This window comes from Budorcas taxicolor, chromosome 15, assembly GCF_023091745.1.
Source record: "Budorcas taxicolor isolate Tak-1 chromosome 15, Takin1.1, whole genome shotgun sequence".
Lineage (NCBI taxonomy): Eukaryota > Metazoa > Chordata > Mammalia > Artiodactyla > Bovidae > Budorcas > Budorcas taxicolor.
Window position 1 is genome coordinate 68,777,132 of NC_068924.1, and position 26,493 is coordinate 68,803,624.

Sequence of the window (26,493 nt, forward strand, 5' to 3'; positions counted from 1 at the left end):
AGGGAGTTTTCTGAATCCTGTTTTGTAGTGATCTCCAAGAAAAAGGATTTCCCAGGTGGCACAGTGATAAAAAGAATCTGCCTGCCATTGCAGGAGACACAAGAGACCTGGGTTTGATCCCTGGGTGGGGAAGATCCTCTAGATTAGGAAATGGCACCCTACTCCAGTGGCTTGCCTGGGAAATTCCATGGACAGAGGAGCCTGGTGGGCTATAGTCTATGGGGTGGCAAAGAGTCAGAAATGGCTGAATGACTGAATGTGTGTGCATATATTCAGTGTGGCAGAAGGGTCAGAGAGTGGCATGCAAGTAACAAAATTTACTTACGAGGCCTATTGTTAATTATACTACTGACTATATTAGACTATATTAACAGTAGGGCAATGCCAAAGAAAGTTCAAACTCCATACAGTTGTGCTCATTTCACATGCTAGCAAGGTCATGCTCAAAATCCCTCAAGCTAGGCTTCAATAGTATGTGTATCAAGAACTTCCAGATGTACAAGCTGGATTTAGAAAAGGCAGAGGATCCCAGAGATCTAATTGCCAACATTCGCTGAATCTTTGAAAAAGCAAGAGAGTTCCAGAAAAACATCTATTTCTGCTTTATTTACTATGCTATAGCCTTTGACTGTGTGAATCACAATAAACTGCGGAAAATTCTTCAAGAGATGGGAATACCAGACCACCTGACCTGCTTCCTGAGAATTCTGCGTGCAGGTCAAGAATAAACAGAACTGAACATGGAACAATGGACAGGTTTAAAATTAGGAAAGGAGTACATCAAGGCTGTATACTGTCACCTTGCTTATATAACTTACATGCAGAGCATATCACACAAAATGCCGGGTTGGATGAATCGCAAACTGAAATAAGATTTCCTGGAGAAATATCAACAACCTCAGATATATAGATCAGTTCAGATCAGTTCAGTTCAGTTCAGTTGCTCAGTCATGTTTGACTCTTTGCGACCCCATGAATCGCAGCACGCCAGAACTCCCTATCACCATCTCCCAGAGTTCACTCAGACTCACATCCATCGAGTCGCTGATGCCATCCAGCCATCTCATCCTCTGTTGTCCCCTTTTCCTCCTGCCCCCAATCCCTCCCAGCATCAGAGTCTTTTCCAATGAGTCAACTCTTCACATGAGGTGGCCAAAGTATTGGAGTTTCAGCTTTAGCATCATTCCTTCCAAAGAACACCCAGGGCTGATCTCCTTCAGAATGGACTGGTTGGATCTTCTTGCAGTCCAAGGGACTCTCAAGAGTCTTCTCCAACACCACAGTTCATCAATTCTTTGGCGCTCAGCTTTCTTCACAGTCCAACTCTCACACCCATACATGACCACTGGAAAAATCATAGCCTTGATTAGACAGACCTTTGTTGGTAAAGTAATGTCTCTGCTTTTGTATATGCTATCTAGGTTGGTCATAACTTTCCTTCCAAGGAGTAAGCGTCTTTTAACTTCATGGCTGCAATCATCATCTGCAGTGATTTTGGAGCCACCAAAATAAAATCTGACACTGTTTCCACTGTTTCCCCATCTATCTGCCATGAAGTGATGGGACCAGATGCCATGATCTTCATTTTCTGAAAGTTGAGCTTTACGCCAACTTTTTCACTCTCCTCTTTCACTTTCATCAAGAGGCTTTAGATGATACCCCCTTAATGAGCAAAAGGGAAAAGGAACTAAAGACACTCTTAATGAAGTGAATGAGGAGAGTGAAAAGGCTGGCTTAAAATTCAACATTCATAAAACTAAGATCATGGCATCCAGTCCCATCATTTCATGGGAAATAGATGGTGGGAAGTGGAAACAGTGACATTTTATTTTGGGGGGCTCCAAAATCACTGCAGACAGTGACTGCAGTTCTGAAATTAAAAGATGCTTGCTCCTTGGAAGAAAAGCTATGACAAACCTAGACAGGGTATTAAAACGTAGAGACATCACTTTGCCAGCAATAGTCCATATAGTCAAAGCTATGGTTTTTCCGATAGTCACGTATGCATGTGAGAACTGGACCATAAGGAAGGCTGAACGGTGAAGAACTGATGTTGTTGTATTGTGGTGCTGGAGAAGACTCTTGTGAGTCCCTTGGAAAGTAAGGCGATCAAAGCAGTCAATCTTAAAGGAATTCAACCTTGAATATTCATTCAAAGGACTGATGCTAAAGCTGAAGCTCCAATACTTTGGCCACTTGATGTGAAGAGCTGACTCATTGGAAAGGACCCTGATTTTGGGAAAGACTGAGGGCAGGAGATGAAGGGAACAAAAGAGGATGAGATGATTGGATGGCATCACTGACTCAATGGACATGAGTTTGAGCAAACTCTGGGAGATAGTGAAGGACAGGAAAGCCTAGCATGCTGCAGTTCATGGGTTGAAAAATAGTAGGAAATGACTTAGTTACTGAACAACAGCATGCAGTTAGAATTAATTTTTAAATCTCACAGTATAACACAAATAAGCAAATTTTTAAATATTATTGGGCAAAAAAGTTTTTAGTGTCAGAGAAAAGACATATAAATTTGCTAGCATCATTTACTGAAACAGCCTTGTAAGAATAGCATACTGGAAGACCTGCAGTTCAGATCCTGGCTAATTCCAAGCAGCGAGGATGGAGGGTGAACCTAGGTCTTCTAGCTGTGCCTGAAAAATCACATGGGGTTCTAAGAAAAAGATACATAAGCCAACTTAGAGGGTCACTTTCTGGCTGAAGTTGACATTGTTTATGCCTAAAGAGAAAAATGACACTTGGTTTTAAAATATTGAAAGAATAAAAAATATGGTAGTAATTAAAACAAAAGAGGGAAACACACACACCCCTTTTGGGTGATGGCAATCACTTTTGCCATCAGTGGTAGTGATTGTTATACCAATGTGTTAATATGAAATTTAGTAAAAAATGTAATTAAACATTACCCCATTTTTAAAAAAAATAAAACATTATATGTTCATATTCTACTGTTGTGGCAAATTCCTTCCTCAGAAGAATCCTTGCTAATATATGGGATGAATATGATACAAAAACATTATTTTGAAATCCCCCCAAAACCATCCTCCCTGGTGGCTCAGACGGTAAAGAGTCTGCCTGAAATGCAGCAGACCTGGCTGCGATCCCCGGGTTGGAAAGATCCCCTGGAGAAGAAAATGGCAACCAACTCCAGTATTCTTGCCTGGAAAATACCATGGACAGAGGAGCCTGGCGGTCTGTAGTCCATGGGGTAGGAAAGAATTGGCCATAACTGAGTGACTAACACACACACGTAAAACTCATTCTTCCAGAAAGTGATGAATGGTAAAACCAGTAGTCTCATGGCACCAAAGAATAATCCTACAGTGTATTTGCTGTTGGAAAAGACTCTTGAGAGTCCCTTGGACTGCAAGGAGATCCAACCAGTCCATTCTGAAGGAGATCAGCCCTGGGATTTCTTTGGAAGGAATGATGCTAAAGCTGAAACTCCAGTACTTTGGCCACCTCATGCGAACAGCTGACTCATTGGAAAAGACTCTGATGCTGGGAGGGATTGGGGGCAGGAGGAGAAGGGGACAACAGAGGATGAGATGGCTGGATGGCATCACTGACTCGATGGATGTGAATCTGAGCGAACTCCGGGAGTTGATGATGGACAGGGAGGCCTGACGTGGCGCAATTCATGGGGTCGCAAAGAGTCGGACATGACTGAGCGACTGAACTGAACTGAACTGAAGAGAAAAATAAACTTTCTCAAAGAAACAATACTTTCAAAAACTTGTCAGACTTAGAATCACTAATATTGACACAATCTGACAATATATTCCTCCTGATATGATGAAAAGTACACAGCATTGCTTTTCAAGTTTTTTTTGCCAAAGGTAAAATATCAAGCCTTTAGATACAACTTACATTTTACAATATAAAGGAGATGGAAAAAAAGTTAACACATTCTACAAGGAATCAATCTGACAAAGAATCTAAAACATCCTATTGGACAACTGGCCTGCTTTCTTCAAAGAGTCAGTAACCAGGGAAAATGAGGAATTGTAGATTAGAAAAGACTAAAAAATACCTAATAAATATTATACATGAACTTAAATTTGTTTAAATCTCTGGTTTTAAAAAATATTCTATTGGAGTTTTTTGAGGCAAAGGAGGAAATTTAAGCACTAGCGCTTGCATTAGCTAATATTAGAAAGTTATTATCTTTTAATTGAGATGCTATTGTTGTAAGGAATATTAGTTTTAGAAGAAACTTGAAGATTTTATAGTAAACCATCATGAGTTGTGCAGTTTACTTTCCATCTCTCAACTGGTTGAAAAGATTAGATAGATAATAAAGATACATAAAAGGATAAATGAATAGAGTAGTAATTATGAGTAAATATTATTAAATACAATTCCTTTTCAAATGAGATCATTATCACTATTTTTTTTTTTTGGCTTATAAAATGTAATTTTATTTTGTGTTACTCTGCTTTTACATAGGGCATAACGTTTTCACAAGGCTTTTTTGGGACTACAGTCAATGATTAGCAACATACAATAGTGGTCCAACTCTCTAAATAACAATCACTACACAAATTGGACACCGTCTCACGTGTGCACAAACCTGCATGGAACAGTACTAATATTTTAGACTGGACTATGTGCTTTTTCCCCCTTCCTAGTGTATTAAGAAATGACATGTGCTTTAATTTGCCAAAAGCAATGGTTGTATTCTGGCAGCAACATGCTACTTCTATCACATAGTAAAGTGAATACCAGAACTATAAAGGCAGGAGGTGTAAGTGAGTTTTTATTGGGAAGGGAAGTTGTCAACTTAAACAGCAGCAAATAAAGAGTGGGCAGAAAATGAAGATCATGGCATTCGGTCCCATCACTTCATGGGAAATAGATGGGGAAACAGTGGAAACAGTGTCAGACTTTATTTTGGGGGGGCTCCAAAATCACTGCAGATGGTGACTGCAGCCTTGAAATCAGAAGACGCTTACTCCTTGGAAGAAAAGTTATGACCAACCTAAATAGCGTATTCAAAAGCAGAGACATTACTTTGCCGACTAAGGTCCGTCTAGTCAAGGTTATGGTTTTTTCTGTGGTCATGTATGGATGTGAGAGTTGGACTGTGAAGAAAGCTGAGCACCGAAGAATTGATGCTTTTGAACTGTGGTGTTGGAGAAGACTCTTGAGAGTCCCTTGGACTGCAAGGAGATCCAACCAGTCCATTCTGAAGGAGATCAGTCCTGGGTGCTCTTTGGAAGGAATGATGCTGAAGCTGAAACTCCAGTACTTTGGCCACCTCATGCGAATAGTTAACTCACTGGAAAAGACTCTGATGGTGAGAGGGATTCGGGGCAGGAGGAGAAGTGGACGACTGAGGGTGAGATCGCTAGATGGCATCACAGACTCGATGGACGTGAGTCTGAGTGAACTCCGGGAGATGGTGATGAACAGGGAGGCCTGGTGCGCTGCGATTCATGGGGTCGCAAAGAGTTGGACACTACTGAGAGACTGAACTGAACTGAACTGAAGGAAACTCCCTGTTGTCATGGATACACAAGACCTCTATCACATATGATACAGGAGACATTTGAATCTGTGATCCCCCAGCCCCAAAATGTTGAATGCTTTTCCATTCAATCTAATACTTCCGGATTCCTACGGAATACATTAACAGAATGGAAAAGTTGCTTGCTGAAAGGAAATCTCTGAAGAAGGGTAAGGGAAGGAATGCAGAAATTAAGAACTTATGTAGAACACTCTTTAAATTGTAATTAGCTACATTTTTATATCTTCACAGTAATACAAAACACAGTCACTTGCAGAACTGGTTCAGATTACTTAAATACCAGATACATTTTTAGTCGTCTACATGTGTTCGGAAGTTACTTATGTTTGTATGAAATGAAGCTACTAATACTTTTCTACAGCAGTAACTGCACACCAGGAAGGCTAAGACAAACACAAACCAAGGAATGGAGTATTCCCAAAGCTGCAGTGTGAAAAGACTATAAACAGTTGATTCCATACACATGAATGGGTTTCTTTGCTATAGGAAATCCAAATGGAGTGAGGAATGGAGATGAGTATAAAGGTTTCAAAGGGAAGAAAGATGGCACCCTGTATGCACTTCGTTTTCTGCCCCTTCTGCCGCATCACATTCTTAGCACTATCCAATGTCCATAATGTGAGGTTGTCTCTCAGCAGCTGCATGATGAGGATGCTGTCTTTGTACAAGTCTTCATTCAGTGTGTTGAGTTCTGCAATAGCCTCATCCAAAGCCGTTTTAGCCCATGTGCAGGCCAGTTCCGGGTTATTGAGGATCTCATAGTAGAGCACAGAAAAGTTAAGAGCCAGCCCCAGCCGGATGGGGTGTGTGGGCTGCATCTCTTTCTTGCTTATGTCGAAAGCCTCTTGGTAAGCTCCTTGGGAATTATTTATCGTTTGCTTCCGATCATCACCACAAGCAACTTCAGCAAGGTACCGGAAGTAATCTCCCTTCATTTTCAGATAGAAGACCTTACTTTCTGGATTAGTTGCTGCTGTTGCTACTGCTGCTGCTAAGTCGCTTCAGTCGTGTCCGACTCTATGCGACCCCATAGACGGCGGCCCACCAGGCTCCCCCGTCCCTGGGATTCTCCAGGCAAGAACACTGGAGTGGGTTGCCATTTCCTTCTCCAATGCATGTAAGTGAAAAGTGAAGTGAAGTCGCTCAGTCATGTCCAACCCTCAGCGACCCCATGGATTGCAGCCTACCAGTCTCCTCCGTCCATGGGACTTTCCAGGCAAGAGTACTGGAGTGGGGTGCCATTGCCTTCTCCACTGCTGAATTAGTTGCATTTGCTATTAAATACTTATCCAACAATTCCAGGACCATGGTGCAGTTGGACCTCACCTCGGACTCCACTTTCTCCCGGTAGTCTGTGATCAGCTCCAACTTCTTGTCCGAGGTGTCCGTCTTCTGCTTGATGCTGGAGATGACCCTCCAGGCGGACCGGCGGCCCCTGACCACGTTCTTGTAGGCCACCGACAGCAGGTTGCGTTCCTCGCTGGACAGCTCGGCGCCCTGCTCCTTCACGGCCTTTATGCAGGTGGCCATGTCGTCTTAGCGCTCGGCCTGCTCGGCCAGCTTGGCCTTCTGGATCAGCTCCGTCTTCTCCATGGGGGCTGGGGGAGCAGACAGCGAGGTCGAGCGCAGACCCCGGGGGGCTTCACGTCTCCGCGGCCATGGCGCGTCCCCCACTATTCTTAATATATTAAAATTCTTTGAATATTTGTACATTTCATAATAAAAGGTTTATTATGATTACCTCTAATGTAAATAGCTCCAGAGGAGAAATTATGTCTTCTTTGAATGATATTCAAATTAGAATGGCTATCTGGTTAGCCTGGCTTTAGTTAGCTAACTAAACAATGTTCATTCTCTCCATCTTTTTGATATTAGGAAGTAGAAATTGTGTCCTACTGGAAACTTCCCTGGCAAATTGGGGAAACCGGTATGGGTAAGCAAACTTATTTGGTGGAGCACCCCAGAAAGCCCTTTAATTCTTTTTAATTCATGTTTTGTTTCAATTGGAAGATAAGCTCAATGACGAAAAGAAGGTTTGGCTATACTAGTTCATGAGGAAACTTGCTAAGGATTATGGACTGAAAGACAGAAGATACCCAATCCCCTTGTGTGTGTGTGTGAATGTTTTACTTTACACTTAATTTAATGAGAGAAAAAGAAAACTTTGGTGTTCATACTACTGTAGCTTTAAGGTTTCTATTATTTTCAGTTTAACCTAAACTTAACAAATACAGTCTTTATAAAAATTTTCCTGTCCAGATTCTGGTTGCAGCTCTGTAAAGAACATTTGCATGGCTATCTGTGGTAGCCTGATTGATGGTCTTTAAATAATACCCATGTTGCCTTATGTGGCAGAAAAAAGACTTTGCAGATGTACTTAAATTAAGAATCATGAAATGGAGAGACTATCCTGAGGTACTAGGTGAACTTTTAATGAAATCACATGCATTCATAATCCCTCTCACAAAGAGAGGGAGTCAGAGAGTAAACAGAGAAGAGAAGGCAATGTGACCAGGAAGACAGACATTGGATTGATGCTCGCAAAGCCAAGGAATCCTTAGAGACACCAGAAGCTGGAAGAAGCAAGAAATGGGTTCTCCTATACAGCCTGTCAAGGGGAGCAGCCTGATCAGAACTTCCATTTCAGTCCAGTGAAACTGATAATGGGCCTTTGGCCTCTAGAATAGTGAGAACATAAATTTCCATTCTTTAAGTCATGTCGTTTGTAGTAAATTTGCTACAGCAGCCACCAGAAGCTAATACAATATTTCCACATGTAGAAGCAGTTAGTCATTTTCATGCTTTTTTTTTTTTTTTTTCTCACATTTACAGCATCTCAACTGGATTGTATTCTATAGTCTGGCTAAATGTTCACATTACTTCTTACATTCAGTTAAGTTCAGACACTCCGTCGTGTCTAACTCTTTGCGACCCCATGAACTGCAGCATGCCAGGCCTCCCTGTCCATCATCAACTCCCAGAGTTCACTCAAACTCATGTCCATTGAGTTGGTGAGGCCATCCAGCCATCTCATCCTCTGTCATCCCTTTCTCCTCCTGCCCCCAATCCCTCCCAGCATCAGGGCCTTTTCCAATAAGTCAACACTGCATGAGGTGGCCAAAGTATTGGAGTTTCAGCTTTAGCATCATTCCTTCCAAAGAACACCCAGGAATGATCTCCTTTAGAATGGACTGGTTGGATCTCCTTGCAGTCCAAGGGACTCTCAAGAGTCTTCTCCAACACCACAGTTCAAAAGCATCAATTCTTCGGCGCTCAGCCTTCTTCACAGTCCAGCTCTCACACCCATACATGACCATTGGAAAAACCACAGCCTTGACTAGACGGACCTTAGTCGGCAAAATAATGTCTCTGCTTTTGAATATGCTATCTAGGTTGGTCATAACTTTCCTTCCAAGGAGTAAGTGTCTTTTAATTTCATGGCTGCAATCACCATCTGCAGTGATTTTGGAGCCCCCAAAATAAAGTCTGACACTGTTTCCACTGTTTCCCCATCTATTTCCCATGAAGTGATGGGACCAGATACCATGATCTTCATTTCCTAAATATTGAGCTTTCAGCCAACTTTTTCACTCTCCTCTTTCACTTTCATCAAGAGGCATTTTGGTTCCTCTTCACTTTCTGCCATAAGGGTGGTATCATCTGCATATCTGAGGTTATTGATATTTCTCCGGGCAATCTTGATTCCAGCTTGTGTTTCTTCCAGCCCAGTGTTTCTCATGATGTACTCTACATATAAGTTAAATAAGCAGGGTGACAATATACAGCCTTGATGTACTCCTTTTCCTATTTGGAACCAGTCTGTTCCATGTCCAGTTCTAACTGTTGCTTCCTGACCGGCATATAGGTTTCTCAAGAGGCAGGTCAAGTGCTCTGGTATGCCCATCTCTTCCAGAATTTTCCACAGTTTCTTGTGATCCACACAGTCAAAGGCTTTGGCATAGTCAATAAAGCAGAAATAGATGTTTTTCTGGAACACTCTTGCTTTTTCCATGATCCAGCAGATGTTGGCAATTTGATCTCTGGTTCCTCTGCCTTTTCTAAAATCAGCTTGAACATCTGGAAGTTCATGGTTCACGTATTGCTGAAGCCTGGCTTGGAGCATTTTGAGCATGACTTTACTAGCGTGTGAAATGAGCGCAATTGTGTGGTTGTTTGAGCATTCTTTGGGATTGCCTTTCTTTGGGATTGGAATGAAAACTGACCTTTTCCAGTCCTATAGCCATTGCTGAGTTTTTCAAACTTGCTGGCATATTGAGTGCAGCAGTTTCACAGCATCATCTTTCAGGATTTTAAAGACACATTCTAAGGCAAAATTAAAGAGTTCTATGTTCTCTGGGATTCCCTGGTGGCTCAGCTGGTAAAGAATCCACCTGCAATGCAGGAAACCTGACTTTGATCCCTGGGTTGGGAAGGTCCCCTGGAAAAGGGAATAGCTACCCATTCCAGTATTCTGGCCTGGAGAATTCCATGGATTATATAGTATAGTTCATGGGGTCGCACATAGTTGGACAAGACAGAGAGACTTTTATTTACACTGTCTACATTTTCTGATCACAGCAACAACTAACAGCCACCGATTGCTTCCTCTGTGTTGGTGCTTGCTTATCTCAAGCAATCTGAACAACTTAATGAGATAAAGATTTCACTAGTTTCCTATTTAAGAATGACAAAATAGTGACTTGCCCATGGCTACCATGGTGGCAGGGTCCATCTCAAGGTCAGAGTTGTCTGATTCCACAGTCTATACTTTTAAGGAACATAACTCACTATCTCTGAAAAGGAGGAATTGGTCTTGGACTTGAGCCTACCTCAGGACACTTGATGCATGCATCCGTGTGTTTTCACTTGCTTGGTCATGTCCAACTCTTTGAACCCCATGGGCTGTAGCCTGCCAGACTCCTCTGTCCATGGAATTTTCCAGGCAAGAATACTGGAATGCATTGCCATTTCCTACCCCAGGGGATCTTCTCATCCCAGGGATCTAACCCATGTCTCTTGCATCCCCTGCATTGGCAGGTGGATTCTTACCACTGAATTACCTGGGAAGCCTTGGCATATATCAGTATCTTCTCTTTCTAATTCATTGGGATAAAGTATGAAATCAGGCTTCCCTCATAGCTCAGTTGGTAAAGAGTCTGCCTGCAATGCAGGAAACCTGGGATCCATTTCTGGGTTGGAAAGATCCCCTGGAGAAGGAAATGGCAACCCACTCCAGTATTCTTGGCTGGAGAATCCCAAGGACAGAAGAGCCTGGCAGGCTACAGTCTACGGGGTAGAAATAGTCAGACATGACTGAGTGCTAAGCACACACAAGGTATTCTATTTACAATTTGGAACTGTGAGCTGTCACACTTCCTGGTTACGAACTTTTACCAGGTACTACAGAGTGATCAAATTTCAGCAGGTTTAAGACCTTATTAAACATAAATTTCAGTATCCTGTGATAGATAAAGACATCTTTGATACATCATTAACAAAGAGGTTAGGTAGAATTTGGCACCTGAAGAGTTATGCAGCAAAGAAATTCTAAAAGGTATGCACAATGCAATCTACTATCATGTATGGAATTTTCAAGCTATTGTCAACTAGATCAAAAGCAACCTGATCCGAGATGTGCATTTTCATTACAAAGGAGAAACTAGCAATAAACTAATTAAAAATATGACCAGAATATATCTAATTGAGTAATTAATTTAGAATCCTGTTCATAAAAAATAAGTTATTCAGAGTATTTTTGTTAAGTTTCAAATTTTTACTGAGCTCTACAAGTTCAAGAATTTCTTTTTACTATAAGAAAAAAAAAATTCATCTTGATTCATGGAAAAATGATAGACTTTAATACTATCAGATCTTGAGAAACCTGTATGCAGGTCAGGAAGCAACAGTTAGAACTGGACATGGAACAACAGACTGGTTTCAAATAGGAAAAGGAGTACATCAAGGCTGTATATTGTTACCCAGCTTATTTAACTTATATGCAGAGTACATCATGAGAAACGCTGGGCTGGAAGAAGCACAAGCTGGAATCAAGATTGCCTGGAGAAATATCAATAACCTCAGATATGCAAATGACACCACCCTTATGGCAGAAAGTGAAGAAGAGCTAAAGAGCCTCCTGATGAAAGTGAAAGAGGAGAGTGAAAAAGTTGGCTGAAAGCTCAACATTCAGAAAACTAAGATCATGGCATCTGGTCCCATCACTTCATGGCAGATAGATGGGGAAACAGTGGAAACAGTGTCACTGCAGATGGCAATTGCAACAATGAAATTAAGATGCTTACTCCTTGGAAGGAAAGTTAGATAGACCAAACTAGATAGCATATTAAAAAGCAGAGGCATTATTTTGCCAACAAAGGTCCATCTAGTCAAGGCTATGGTTTTTCCAGTGGCCATGTATGGACGTGAGAGTTGGACTATAAAGAAAAATGAGCACCAAAGAATTGATGCTTTTGAACTGTGGTGTTGGAGAAGACTCTTGAGAGTCCCTTGGACTGCAAGGAGATACAACCAGTCCATCCTAAAGGAGATCAGTCCTGGGTGTTCATTGGAAGGACTAATGTTGAGGCTGAAACTCCAATACTTTGGCCACCTGATGCGAAGAGCTGACTCATTGGAAAAGACCCTGATGCTGGGAAAGATTGAGGGCAGGAGGAGAAGGAGATGACAGAGGATGAGACAGTTGAATGGCATCATCAACTCGATGGACATGGGCTTGGGTGGACTCCGGGAGTTGGTGGTGGACAGGGAGGCCTGATGTGTTGCGGTTCATGGGGTTGCAAAGAGTCAGACACGACTAAGCGACTGAACTGAACTATTTATTTACTTATTAATTTTATGATATCATTTTATTAGTGCTTTGCAATTTCTAAACTTTCCTACAAATTTATATAATCTCAAACCCATAATATTGTAAGGTTGTATATTATTATCAACATCCAAGCTATTGGTGAATAAAGTGAGTTTCAAGATTTTAAGTAAATATCCATACTCACATAGCAAATAAATGTTAAATTAGCTTTTGAAATGAAGTCTTTCAGATTTCAAAGGCTACACTGAGTTCTAACTGCATCATCAGGCCAAGGAGCTATAAGAAAATCTCAGTGGTGGGAAAATATATTAGCTAGAAAAGAACAAACAGAATTTGCATGTGTCTAAGCACTTGGCAAATGTAACTTCAATTCTTCTGGCTTAACTCAAGTTATTTAAAGTCACAAGGGAAAAAAAAAAAAAGGATAGAAAAATATCTGCATTGACCTTCCTGGCACATTGTCCTTGAAACTCTGTAACTTGTACAGCAGAACCCATTAAATCCCTCTAGGCCTTTGACCCCTACTCAGATAAGAGACCAGGCATTCTCATGGGAGAAATACAAGAGGCTGTTGTCAGCAATTTATGTACAAAGTAACAGTGAATCAACCTTGCCAACAGACTATGGTATTCTAGTTCTTCAATAATGGGTTCTTTTTTATTCAACAGTAATTTGGATGTTTAGTATTTCATTTCTCCCAGAACTGAAACTTTTACCCTTGGCCCTATGAGCGCCCCCCCACCCCCACTTCCATCCCCCCCATCCTCCCCCCCAATCCCCCACCCCAGTAAAAGAATCTTTTCTTTCTGCTGCTGGATCTCATGAATGTTGCCTGCCTGTTTGAGTTTTTGAATAACTGAATCCTAGATGAATTTCTCTGATTTATACCTTGGAGTTCTATACTGTGGATTCATTTTTGGACTTCTTGCTTCCTGTCCTTCCTACTTCCTGTGTCTTAAATCATTCCTTAGAGCCTGCTCTCTGCCACCATCCTTTGACCTGCCTGTCCAGGAGTTCATTCTTGTCTCACCAGCTTTCCACGGCTGCCTAACTCATATTTTCAGCTTTCTCTGGTTTGAATTCTTTACCACTAAGCTACCAGGGAAAGCGATGACAAATCTAGACAGCATGTTGAAAAGCAGAGACATTACTCTGCTGACAAAGGTTTGTATATCAGGGCTATGGTCTTCCCAGTGGTCATGTATGGTTTTGAGAGCTGGACCATAAAGAAGGCTTTATGCCAAAGAATTGATGCCTTCAAACTGTGCTGCTGGGAAAGCCCCTTGGACAGCAAGGAGATCAAACCAGTCAATCTTAAGGGAGATCAACCATGAATAGTCACTGAAAGGACTGATACTGAAGCTGAAGCTGCAGGATTTTAGTCCTCTGATGCACACAGACAACTCACTGGAAAAGTCCCTGATACTGCGAAAGATAGAGAGTGGAAGGGAAAGAGGGCCTCAGAAGATAAGATAGCTGGATGGCATTACCAGTGCAAAGAACATGAACTCGGGCGAACTCTGGGAGATGGTGAGGGACAGGGAGGCCTGGTGTGCTGCAGTCCTTGGGGTCGCAAAGAGTCAGATGAGACTGGGCGACTGGACAACGACAGCTGGTGTGAATGCTGTGATGGCTGTTCCATGGTATTATGAAGGTTTCTCCTTGATTTTTTTTTTTTTTTAATAGAGTATGATGCCTGGGAAATCCCGTGGATGGAGGAGCCTGGTAGGCTGCAGTCCATGGGGTCGCGAAGAGTTGGACAGGACTGAGCAACTTCACTTTCACTTTTCACTTTCATGCACTGGAGAAGGAAATGGCAACCCACTCCAGTATGCTTGCCTGGAGAATCCCAGGGACGGGAGCCTGGTGGGCCGCCGTCTATGGGGTCGCACAGAGTCGAACACAACTGACGTGACTTAGCAGCAACAGCAGCAGGGCTTGTGAAGTTTTCTTTTTTATTAAAAAAAAAAAAGGAGCATGATAGATGATAGTATCATATGATTGGGGCTCAGAAAGAGTTAGGTAAATCCATTTAATCACTGCGTAATTGAGGAAGCCACCTGGAAATAAATGATTCCTTTCTTTCCTGTTAGGTTTATGCACCACATTGATAGTCACCAGGTCCTATCTATTTTTTGCCTTAATTTCTGTCGAGCTTGGCTTCACTGAGCCCATCATACTGCACTTCTTTAGCTCAAGCTTTGTAATTTCCCACCTTTGTCACACGGAGACTTGTAACGGGTCTTCTTGCCGTAAGTTTTACTCCTTTTAAATTTCATTCTCGTCACTTCTTCTGTGATCTCCCCTGATTTTACACGTCACTCTCTGGCAAGAATATTCTTTCCTTTTCTACTAAGAATTCCTACTTATTTTTCAAAACTCAGTTTAGCTACTACCACTTCTGGGAATCTTTAGACAACCTACTTTACCATTTTCTTTCTCTGCCCCACACATACTCACCAACTCTCTGGGTCAGGGGGCTCTCTTTGTATTATCCTGAATAATCCGTCAAATATCTTATCATTTATCATTCCAGGTTTAGCATTATTTATATATGAATTTATCCTCGCGTGTTTGAACTTACTATTTCTGTAAATCTATGGTTGCTAGTACTAAACTTTGAACACATTAATCACCCCCAAAATATTTGTTATGCAAAAATGGAAGTTACCACTGCAACTCTCAGAAACAATTGAGAACTCACAATAAGGGGAACTCTGCTTTATTCTTCAGTAACTTGTACTTTTTTATATCATTTCTTTTTCCAGTTCCAGCTCTGAGTCTAATATGTCAGCTTTCATTTACTGCTTGACTACCATAAGGCAAAGAAGTAGGATAATTTTGTTGACTAGAGTTTATGATTTCTGCTCTGATAAGTGAACTGGCCATCCATTCATTCACTTTTTCATTTAATATAAATTTATTAAGTACCCACTATGTGTCTGGACCTCTATTAAGGAGACCTAGGTACCAAAAATAGGCCTTCAAGCTCATAATATAATAGAAAAATACTGTTGTAAATGCCTACTCTTCCCCTCTGTCTTATGGAAAAGGAGTTCCTCTATACATACAAATATATAAAAATATATACATATATTCATGCAAAGATATAAGTATATAAATAAATTACCTGTGTAAGTAAAAATAAAACCTAGTAGTTTCAACATCGAATATTCAATCCCAGAATTTGGATCTGACTCACAAAATTCTGGATTTTTCTTTCCCTCTCTGCTCATCAGCAATACTTGGCCAAGCTCACACTGATGTTGTTATTATTAGATAAAACACTCATCTGCCTTTTCACCACTCGTACATCCAAAGACATCACCTTGCATTAGTGGACATTGGCTATGATATAATGTCAGGCTGGGTTTCTCTAATGAAATTTTGGAAGCCTTTGGGATAACCTATAACTTGACCTTGTAGTGGATGCCTGTATATTATCCCATCTCTGTTTTGAAAATCCCTATCCATAATGACTTGTCAGATTGCTAAAGGAAGAAAAGTTTGAAGAGAAAAAAACATAAAGTTTTTTTTTATTTTCTAATACTCCTGTTCTCAACCCTAAATTAAGCCCTGAGGCTGAGGATTGAATTGCACTGCAGCTGCTGACCACAACACCTGGGGAAAATACTTCTCTTTTTCCACTGGTGAAGATACCAAAGGTAGTAAAACTAATTTTACATCTGAAAAATTTCTCCACATTTGCAATATAACTTATCCTGTCATGAGCATGATACGTCAACATATTCACAGTCCCATCCAAAATGAAAGGGAGATTATACCAGGAAAGGACACAAGAAGGCAGGGATCTTGGGAACTATCTTAGAATCCTGCCTACCATATCATATTACACCCTCATTGTGTGTTAGTTGCTCAGTGGTGTCTCTTTTTGACCTCATGGACTGTAGCTTGTCAGGCTCCCCTGTCCATGGAACTCTCCAGGCAAGAATACTGGAGTGGGTTGCCATTCCCTTCTCCAGGGGATCTTCCCCACCCAGGGATGAATCCAGGTCTCCTGCATTATGGGCAGATTCTTTACTACCTTAGCCACCAGGGAAGCCCTTATTATACCCTAAGTTTTAATAGTTCAGATCTTCCCTGGTGGCTTAGACGGTAAAGCATCTGCCTACAGTGCGGGAGACCTGGGTTCGATCCCTGGGTCAGGAAGATCCCCTGGAGAAGGTAATGGCAACCCACTCCAGTACTCTTGCCTGGAGAATCCCATGGACGGAGGAGTCTGGTAGGCTATAGTCCATGGGGTCACAAAGAGTCGGACACGACTGAACGACTTCACTTTAATAATTCAGATGGCTTTGTTCAATGATACTGAAAGCAAATTTATGTTTTAGATTAACACAACTCATTAAGCTCAGAAACTATAGTGTCTCACATATGCACTTGATTTTTCTAGAGACTTTCTTTAAAGAGTTGGCATCAGAGAATTCAGATTAAAAACTTTAAGAGATTACGAAGCAGCTTACACACATAATTGAAAGTGTTTACAAAACAAGTAAGACTGTTGTTTGTTTATTTGAAAAATCTGTTGCTTTGAATTGTATTTCATTTACACATGTATCGCTCTACAACTATGTCAGAGCTTTTCATTATTTCAAATATACTTCTAGAACATTTTATTACAATTATGATTGGTTAATGGTTAATTATTTAAAGTAGATTTTTCAGATACACAAATTATGAACTGAGTGACTTCTGCACGCGTGCGCGCGCGTGTGTGTGTGTGTGTGTGATGATTGATGCATTTTATTTACCTTGCATTTTATTTTTAAGAAGTTTGGAAAAAGAGTAATACTGTTACTAGTTTTAAGCCTCTAGATTTGGTTATATATTATTCACAACTGTATCTGTGTAATTTAAAGATATCCAAGCCAATAAAGTATTTCATTTAAGCTAGCTTGGATTCCATTCCTGATATATAAAACCAGAAAAATCTCAACCAGTACAACATTTACATCAAGTATTGGTTACTAGAACACAAAACTGTAATGAAATAGGAAAAAGGAATATGAAAGGAAAACTGGGATGGTTAAAACAAGTGACGATTTGCTCATGAAAATGACTGGGAGTTTTTCAGATTACATGGATTAAGGTCAAGAAGCAAGCACAGTGTGACTTGTTTTTATTCAAGTTGTTCAGACAAGTTCTACAATGCTGGAATATAAAGAAATTCTTGGAAGCTTTACTATGAAATATTAAGACAAAAGAACTATATCACAAAGTAATGAATTACATAAATACTTTATAACAAGTTCCACAATGAAAGCATAAATAAATTCTGAGTGTAAGCCTGAGCAATACCGACAAGTTATTTTGTCTACTTCAGTGGAAAATTGTGTGCAAAATTGCTTCAGTTGCGTCTGACTCTTTGCGACTCTATGGACCATAGCCTGCCAGACTCCTCTGTCCTTGGGATTCTCTAGGCAAGAATACTGGAGTGGGTTGCCATGCCCTCTTCCAGTGGATCTTCCCAACCCAGGGATTAAACCCACGTCTCTTAAGTCCCTGTATTGGCAGGCATATTCTTTACCACTAGCACCACTTGGGAAGCCCCGTATTACCAATTAGAAAGACCAAAAAACCCTGGGTGCTGACTCTCTTTTCTGAGCCTCCCCAAGTCTACTCTTCATCCTTCTGCTTCATATTCTAAATCTTGGGAGGTTAGCCTTGAACTTTCCTTTTCTTGGTTGCTTGCTTTCTGGCTTCTTTTTGGGTTTAGACAGTGAAAGTTCCTTGAAGGATTTTCAGAGGTAATAGGATGACATGAGGGAATCAGTTTTCTCCACCCTGTGGCTTGGCTGTGTTTATCGACTGGAGACCAACACTCCTTCCAGCAGGGCTACTCCATTCAGCTGCTTCTCCTCTAACAATTTTCTCTACTTTTCTGTACAGACCTAGGGATGATAAGGACTTCTCAATATTGGGCTTCCTAGAAACTTATTAATTTCTCTAAAACTTGCCTAAGTCACTTGGATAGAGTGTGCCATATGTTTTCTCATAGTAATCAAGTTATTTTTATTTGTTCTTTATAATACATCCTGTGATTTTCAAATATTCTATGAAGCACCTGCCTTGCTTTTAAAAATCAGAAGATAACAAATAATGTCTTAAAATATATTTTCTTTAAAAAAGGTCTGGTAAATATTTCTAGAAACTTGCAACTCAAGATAGAGAGTAGTGATTTTGTTTGAGGAAAAGGAATGAACGTATATTGACATTTTTATACTGGGTATCATATTAGGGGATTTCTATAAATTATCTCATTATACAAATGTAGATTTCTGTGATTGTACTTTATATATAAAGTCGTTGAGACGTTGGTCACATATCTAGCAAACAGAAGCAGCTTGAATTGCTGCTGATATACATATATATAATCAGTTGGTACATAACATGCATTGATAAAGAGGATGATAAAATTACTAAATATGAAGCATATATATATATAGTTGCTCTTCTGGGAAAATAAGCACTCTTCTTTCCACTTTTAAATTAGTAAAGAGTTGCTGAGCAGGTAATATGCATCTTGTTATTGGAGACCCCACTGTATAGCAAACCACTGTCGAAAGTAATTTAATGTTGTAAATGAGTTCAAGGAATTTGCATTCAGACTCTGTGTTTGAATCCCAATTCTGTTGCTTGACTGTTATTTTAAACCTTGCTAATCTTCAATTTTTTACCTGTAAATTATAAAAAGGATAGTTTCTTTCACATAGGCAGTCTGAAATGATTAAAAATATACATATTAAACAGTACAAGGCCTAGGAGAGAATGAAATAATATTATTAATTTAATAAATGAAATGGACAATTATTATTAATAATAGTGCTTTCTAATCCTGAAATTCCTGCTTATTGTACTCTATGGAATATTTGAATAAATTATGCACATTTATATCAAAGTGTAATGGAAGTTTCAAAGTTCAGGTTAAATATGCTTTTACAAATATCAATATTTAAAAACTCAAATAGCATTTTTGTGTGTGCATAAAGCAAGCAAGATCATAATATATAGAAAATAAACACAGTGATGAAAGTTTGTTTCACCATCACCAAATATCTTGCCTGGATCCCCACATCTCTGAAAAATGCCATAGAGGTCACTGAGTGATGTACCATGCCCAAACAAATATATTTTGAATAATTAATATGCCTAGTGTCTCAGGAATGACACATAATTCACTAAATCAAATCATGGAAGGTTAAAAGAAATTGTCCTGAGTTTAGATATTACATTTAAATTCTTCCCCTAAGATAATACTCAAGACTTAGAATGATGCTTTCAAAACATGTCTGGGAAGGAGAGGATGACCAGGAAAATCCTGACAGATCACTTAACAATGACAGAACAGAGAACTACACAGAGTCAGGAAGCTTCCACCTGCCACTTTTCAACTATTGTTACTAGCTGTGTGCTTCATTTAATAAACAGGACAAAATAATCTTTCAGATTCTGTGTTGGAATGGGATTTAATTTCCACTAAGGGTGACTGCATTTCATCAGAAAATAAAGAACATGAGACATAATTTGTATTAAAGCTCCCAAGGAATACATCATAAATAACTATGAACAAGGATAAAGAAAAGAAGGAGGAAATATCTCCACTAGGAAATATCTCCTAGACCTACATGATTTATTTTATATTTAGTCATTTATTTCTATGGACATGGATGCAGTGTCTTCCTATGTGTTGTCTTAGCTCTGATCGCAAGCTTTTGTAAATAATCACATGAAGAGATACAATATCATTATAACACTTCACATAGATTGTGGCCAACTCTTCATTGCTCTTGTTTATTTTCACCAAATACCTAAATTCATCATCCTTAAGACTTGGAGGAAAGAATGTACCAGAAAAAAGCAAAAGGATCTGAATTTATGGCTGTCAATCAATTTCTGACTTCATCCACACCTGAGTGCTGTGAGAAACATCCATCTGTGACAAGGAGAATGACTAGAATGAAGTTTCTTTGGGGAAAGGAATGGGCCTCTGGAAGCTCTGAGATGGTGTCTTTATGTATGTGACCACTTGAGCCCATGTTAATCCAATCACCCTCTGCCTCAAGGTAAGAAATTCTGGTTAAGAGAGAGTAAGATCATATGAACTGATATGTTTTCAATTCTGTTTTGAATTCGCCAGAAAATTTAGACTATCCCAAAAGCTCAGAATTTCACCAATTCAAAAATAACATTTATAAAAGCCCTAGAACTTGATGGCTATTGTCCTGGAGACAAAAGTTGAAAACAAATTGCATTTATTTTGATTTCCTCTCATCCCTGTTAAGGAACATCATTGTTCTCAATCTCTCTCCTACTTGTTACTCAGGTCTTAGCTCTTGAAACACTGATTTTAGAATGATGTGGGGAGGCAGAGGAAGATGGAGAAGAAAATTGGCTGTGTTAAGAAACATTGTTCCAAATTGTCAAAGCTAATGAATTATCACCACTTAAAGAGAAAGAATGTATCAACTAAACTTTTAGCAGGTAATCTTCACTGATATTTTAATACAGCCAAGTCTTTTGAACTGTGGTGCTGGAGAAGACGTTGTGTGTGTGTCTGTGTGACCTAAGGATTGGAGAAAACTCTTGAGAGTCCCTTGGATAGCAAGGAGATCAATTCTAAATCAGTCAATTCTAAAGGAAATCAATCCTGAATATTCATTGGAAAGACTGATGCTGAAGTTCCAATAATTTGGTCACCTGATGTGAAGAACTGGCTCCTTGGAAAAGACTCTGTTGCTGGGAAAGATTGAAGACAGGAGGAGAAGGGGACGACAGAGGATGAGATGTTGGATGGAATCACTGACTCGATGGACGTGAGTTTGAGCAAGTTCTGGGAGATGGTGAAGGACAGGGGAGCTTGGCATGCTGCAGCCCATGGGGTTGCAAAGAGCTGGACATGAGGGACTGAACAACAGCAACAATAACAAGGGATATTTGCTTCTTATTAATAAAGATGAAAGTGAAAGGAAATATTTAATAATTGCAAAACCTAAAATATAAATTAAAAATAGTGAAGTTAGAAAAGACATGGCACCATGTCTTGTGGAAGCCAAGGTCCTGCTCTGTCTGTAACAAGACATTACATCTTTATCACAGACCCTACTGCTGGATATGCTGCATGGACTAAAAGGCCACGACAGGATGGGTCCCTCTTCAGAGCAGCTGACCCTGGACCCCATCCATACTTGTTTTGCGCCCTTAGCCCCCTGGGCTCACCAAACCTAAAATCATTAGAAATTCAAACAGCCTCTATGTGTATTTGGACTCTCCTATTTCTAAGGTGCTTGAGTAATGAAAATCCAGGGATTAGATGTTTGATGTAAGTTCACAGCAGAATCCTTTTTCAAGCAGTAGATTCAATTCTTATGAACACTGAATACAACACCTTAAAAAACCTTTTAATATAAAAACTTTTATTTATTGACATTATTTCTGGCTTTCATTTTATGGTGTAAGAAAATGTATCTATTATAAAAGTACATTAGTCTTTTAGTATTTCTTTAAATTTCATTTAAAATTAACTGACAAAATAAAATATAATCTTTATCTACATGATTAATCCTTTTTTATTTTCAGCAAGACTAAGTTTGCGCAATTATTCTAGTGGCTATGGAGACTCTGTTGAAGGGAGTTCAAATTCAAGGCATCTTGGCTGTTCCTCTTTTGTACCATGAATGAGAATGATTGTATTCTGGTCCTGGAATTGACTCCTGAGTAATAACTAGAATTAAATGAGTTAACCTCTCTCAACCCATAAATTTGGAACATATACTACAAAACAATTGGGCTGGATGAATTCTAGGTTAGCAAACAAATTAAAAATCCTTTGGTCCATCCTTCATCTGACACTATTTCCACTGCCTGTGAAAGCTACAAAAAATAAAAATGAGCATGTTACTTGCATTTTTTAATATTTCAAATTACATAGGTTTATTCATTTTATGAAAGATTTTTTTTTTTAATTTTTGTGTTGAAAAACAGTATGATGAGAAGGAAAATATTTAGTGTTCAGAATTAGCAATACATGATTAAAAAACACTTATGCCTTCTTGGCTTTTATGGCCTTGGAAGATAAACTTAATCTATTTGGCCCTTAGTTTTCTTATAAGGAAAATAGTAATCATTGCTACTTAGTAATGTTGTGTGAAGAACTGATTCAGAATGTTTACCATGAAGCAGGTGTTGCAGAAATAATCCTAATGTCAAAAACAAATGTGATAATGTCTTGGTGCAATCAAATCCCTCAGGGGTGCTTATAATATGATGCTATTCATATGAAATTCATATATACAGCATGGCTTTGGAAGCTATCTATCAGGCAAAGAGGGATTTACTAGAAAAACAGGCTTCAGAATTCAACGACTGTGGATAAAGCCAATCACCATCTAGAATATGTTTAACAAATGGGAACACTTTGAGGATACAGAAAGTTAGCATTTTCCCTTCATTTTGCCCATGTGTGGTCTGTGGATTTTTAATTCTACCTTATTAGTTTGGGAATAGATGGAGTAACTGTGACTAAGGATTTATAATTCTTACCTGCCTCAAGCGGTTAACAAGAACCAGGAGCAATAGAAGCAACTATTTTAAGCTGGCCTGGCAGGGGAGCCTCCCTGCTGGAGAGGAGGGGAGAACACGTCAGCCTTGGCAGCCTTGATACCCAAACTGACAGCACTTAGGTGAACATCACATCCCGGCTCTGCTGTCCAAAGAAATAACCTGTCAAACCCTTTGACTGAACTTACACAACGTCCATATGGCCACCGGGAAAATATTCTGACAGAGTCAGAAAATGCATGTGTATTTGGAAGCAACTCATTCAGCAAGGGTCATATGACTCGAGCAAACCAGCACATCACGTCTCTGCTGGACAGAGTGGCTTCTGGTTAAACTGGCCATGTCATTGGCCAATGGAAACAGTGACTCCTCCACCGTCCACATTTCTTTCAGGAGTAGAAAATCAACTATAACTGTGACCTTTATGAGATTGATTCCCATGCTTCTCTATACCATTGACAGGACCAACAGAGGTACGAAAGATCTTTCCATTCCTACCCGATATGATGATGGTGATGCATATAATGACATAAACAAGCGTGTTGAGAGGACAACAAAGAGCCTATTAGAATGAAGGTCAAGGAAACACAGGGAAGGTGAAATGATTGGACCACACTGAGGGCACAAGCCCTAGAAACAACAAGAGGATTGACCTCTGAAACTTGTGGGTGAAGAAACAACTCACCTCCAAAGGAAAGAAGGGCTTCTCTGGTGGCTCAGGTGGTAAAGAAATCTTTTTTGCAATGCAGGAGACCTGAGTTTGATCCCTGGGTTAAGAAGATCCCCTGGAGAAGGAAACAGCTACCCCCGCTAGCATTCAGACCTGGAGAATTCCATGGACAGAGTAACCTGGCAGGCTACAGTCCATGGGGGTCGCCAAGAGTCAGACAGGACTGAGAGACCTTCACTTCACTTCACAATGGAAACAAAATGAACCGGCACAATAAGCGCCAGGCCATACTGAGCCCCAGGCCATACTGAGCCCCAGGCCATAGGTGGAAATTAGAAAGAAGAGAGTGTTGGCTGATCCCTGGTGGGCCATGCCCAGATTCCCACCTATTAATATAAGATTCTGGGAAGTGGGTGGAAATGCCTCTGATAAACAAAGTGCAGGCGGCTGCAGGCCGGCTCACTAAGCGCGGCCGAGAGGAGCTACCCCACGTCCGAGGTCAGGGGCAGCGGCCTAGAATGCCAGGCTGCGAGGCGCAGGAATGGCCGAGAGGAGCTACCCTGTGTCTGAGATCAGGGGCGGCAGCCGAAGGGAGCTACCCCATGTCCGAGGTCAGGGGCGCCGGCCGGGAGGAGCTACCCTGCGTCCGAGATCAGGGGCGGCCAGGAGAAGCGACCTCGTGCTCGAGGCCAGGGCTGGTGGCCGGGAGGAGCAACCCGAGGAGCAGTGGCTGAGCAGGCACAGGAGGGCCTAGAGGAGCTATACCACATTGAAGGTCAGGAACAGCGGCGGTAAGGAGATACCCCTCGTCCAAGGTAAGGAACAGGGGCTGTGCTTTGCTGAAGCAGCCATGAAGACATACCCCACGCCAAGGTAAGAGAAACCCAAGTAAGATGGTAAGTGTTGCAAGAGGGCATCAGAGGGCAGACACACTGAAACCATACTCACAGAAAACTAGTCAATCTAATCACACTAGGACCACAGCCTTGTCTAACTCAATGAAACCAAGCCATGCCTGCAGGGCAACCCAAGACGGGCGGGTCATGGTGGAGAGGCCTGACAGAATGTGGTCCACTGGAGAAGGGAATGGCAAGCCACTTCAGTATTCTTGCCTTGAGAACCCCATGAACAGTAGGAAAAGGCAAAATGATAGGATACCAAAAGGGGACGACCCAGGGTGAGCTGGCTGGATGGCATCACAGACTCGATGGATGTGAGTCAGAGTGAACTCCGGGAGATGGTGATGGACAGGGAGGCCTGGCGTGCCGCGATTCATGGGGTCGCAGAGTCGGACACGACTGAGCGACCGAACTGAACTGAACTGAACTGAAACAAAGGTTTGAGTTATCTATTTTACCTTTGCTTGTTTATCACAGGCATTTCCACCCACTTCCCAGAGTCCTGATTCATGTTGAGTTTTGACAGAAAACAGCAAAATTCTGTAAAGCAATTATCCTTCAACAAAAAGTAAATTTAAACAAACAAACAAGCAAACAAATGAAGGGGTAGTGTTTCACAGTGGGTGAGGCCATGGGTTCTGGAGTCAGAGCCAGCTGGTGTGTGATTTATTAGGTATGTGACTGTGGGTCATTCACCTAACCTCTCTGATCTGAAACTTAATTACCTCTATGGATCCCAATGCCGACTTCATAAGATTGTCAGAAGGATTAAGCCTGAGAAAATCTCTATAATACACAATTCAGACTATGACAGATCTATCCAGGGTTAAGTAAGGACCTTTGTGATTAGTTGCACCTATGTGTGCGTCTCTGTACATATGCAGCCCCTGCTCTGTGACTAACAGTGTGTGAACAGTCCAGGGCATCTTTCATTCCTTAACCATGACTTGTTTTGCTTCTCTGCCTGGCTATCCTCTCATTCACCTAAAACATAGGTACATAAGTCCCACTTTTTAGAAAGTGAGTTTTCTGATTGGATATCAGGAGACTTTCTCCAATAGGCAAAAAAGTCACTGCATGCATTCTCCCTGACTTCAGCAAAATGAGTATTTGGAGGGATCAGAACCCCACCCACAGCCTTGATAGTTTCAGACATATCAAGGGGTATGAGAGAAGTCACCTGAAAGTTGAGGCATGAGCTTAACATCAGGTGATAAGTGTCTTATTGATGATCTTTAATGCTTGAGAAAAAAAGAGGCATAAAAACTTAGCACAGAGAGGCAAACTCTATTGTCAGCTGTTACTCAGCTGCTAAGCTATCACCTGGATGCAAACTGAGGTCTGTTTGGCTCAACAGCCATGCTTTCTGCAAGATAGTATCTTGCTGACTCCTAGTGCATGGTTTTTGAACTGTCTTTCCTCTTTCTCCCTCTACACACGCTATTTTGCCACCTGATAGTTCCCACTTTAGCAAACTTCTGCTTCTGTTAAACTATGCAAAAACATTACCTAAATGAACTCTTCCACAAACTCCAGGACAGAACTAAGCACTTCTTCAGTTTGAAAGCACCTTTTCTTGAATCCATATTAAAGCATATAACACAGTGTCCATGGCTATATTCCCAGTACTACCTGGAACAACGCCTAGCATATAATACATGGTCAATAAATATTTATTGAATAAATGAATTGAATTTTAATGATTTATATACAGACTGAAATTAAAAGACGCTTACTCCTTGGAAGAAAAGTTATGACCAACCTAGATAGTATATTCAAAAGCAGAGACATTACTTTGCCGACTAAGGTCCATCTAGTCAAGGCTATGGTTTTTCCTGTGGTCATGTATGGATGTGAGAGTTGGACTGTGAAGAAGGCTGAGCGCCGAAGAATTGATGCGTTTGAACTGTGGTGCTGGAGAAGACTCTTGAGGATCCCTTGGACTGCAAGGAGATCCAACCAGTACATTCTG

The 26,493-nt window shown here is 40.7% G+C and overlaps 1 pseudogene; it reads right to left on the reverse strand.

The window, feature by feature from the left end:
• LOC128059935 (14-3-3 protein theta-like) overlaps positions 1-7,138 on the reverse strand; it is a 43,861-nt pseudogene extending 36,723 nt beyond the window's left edge.
• Positions 7,139-26,493: the final 19,355 nt, after the last annotated feature.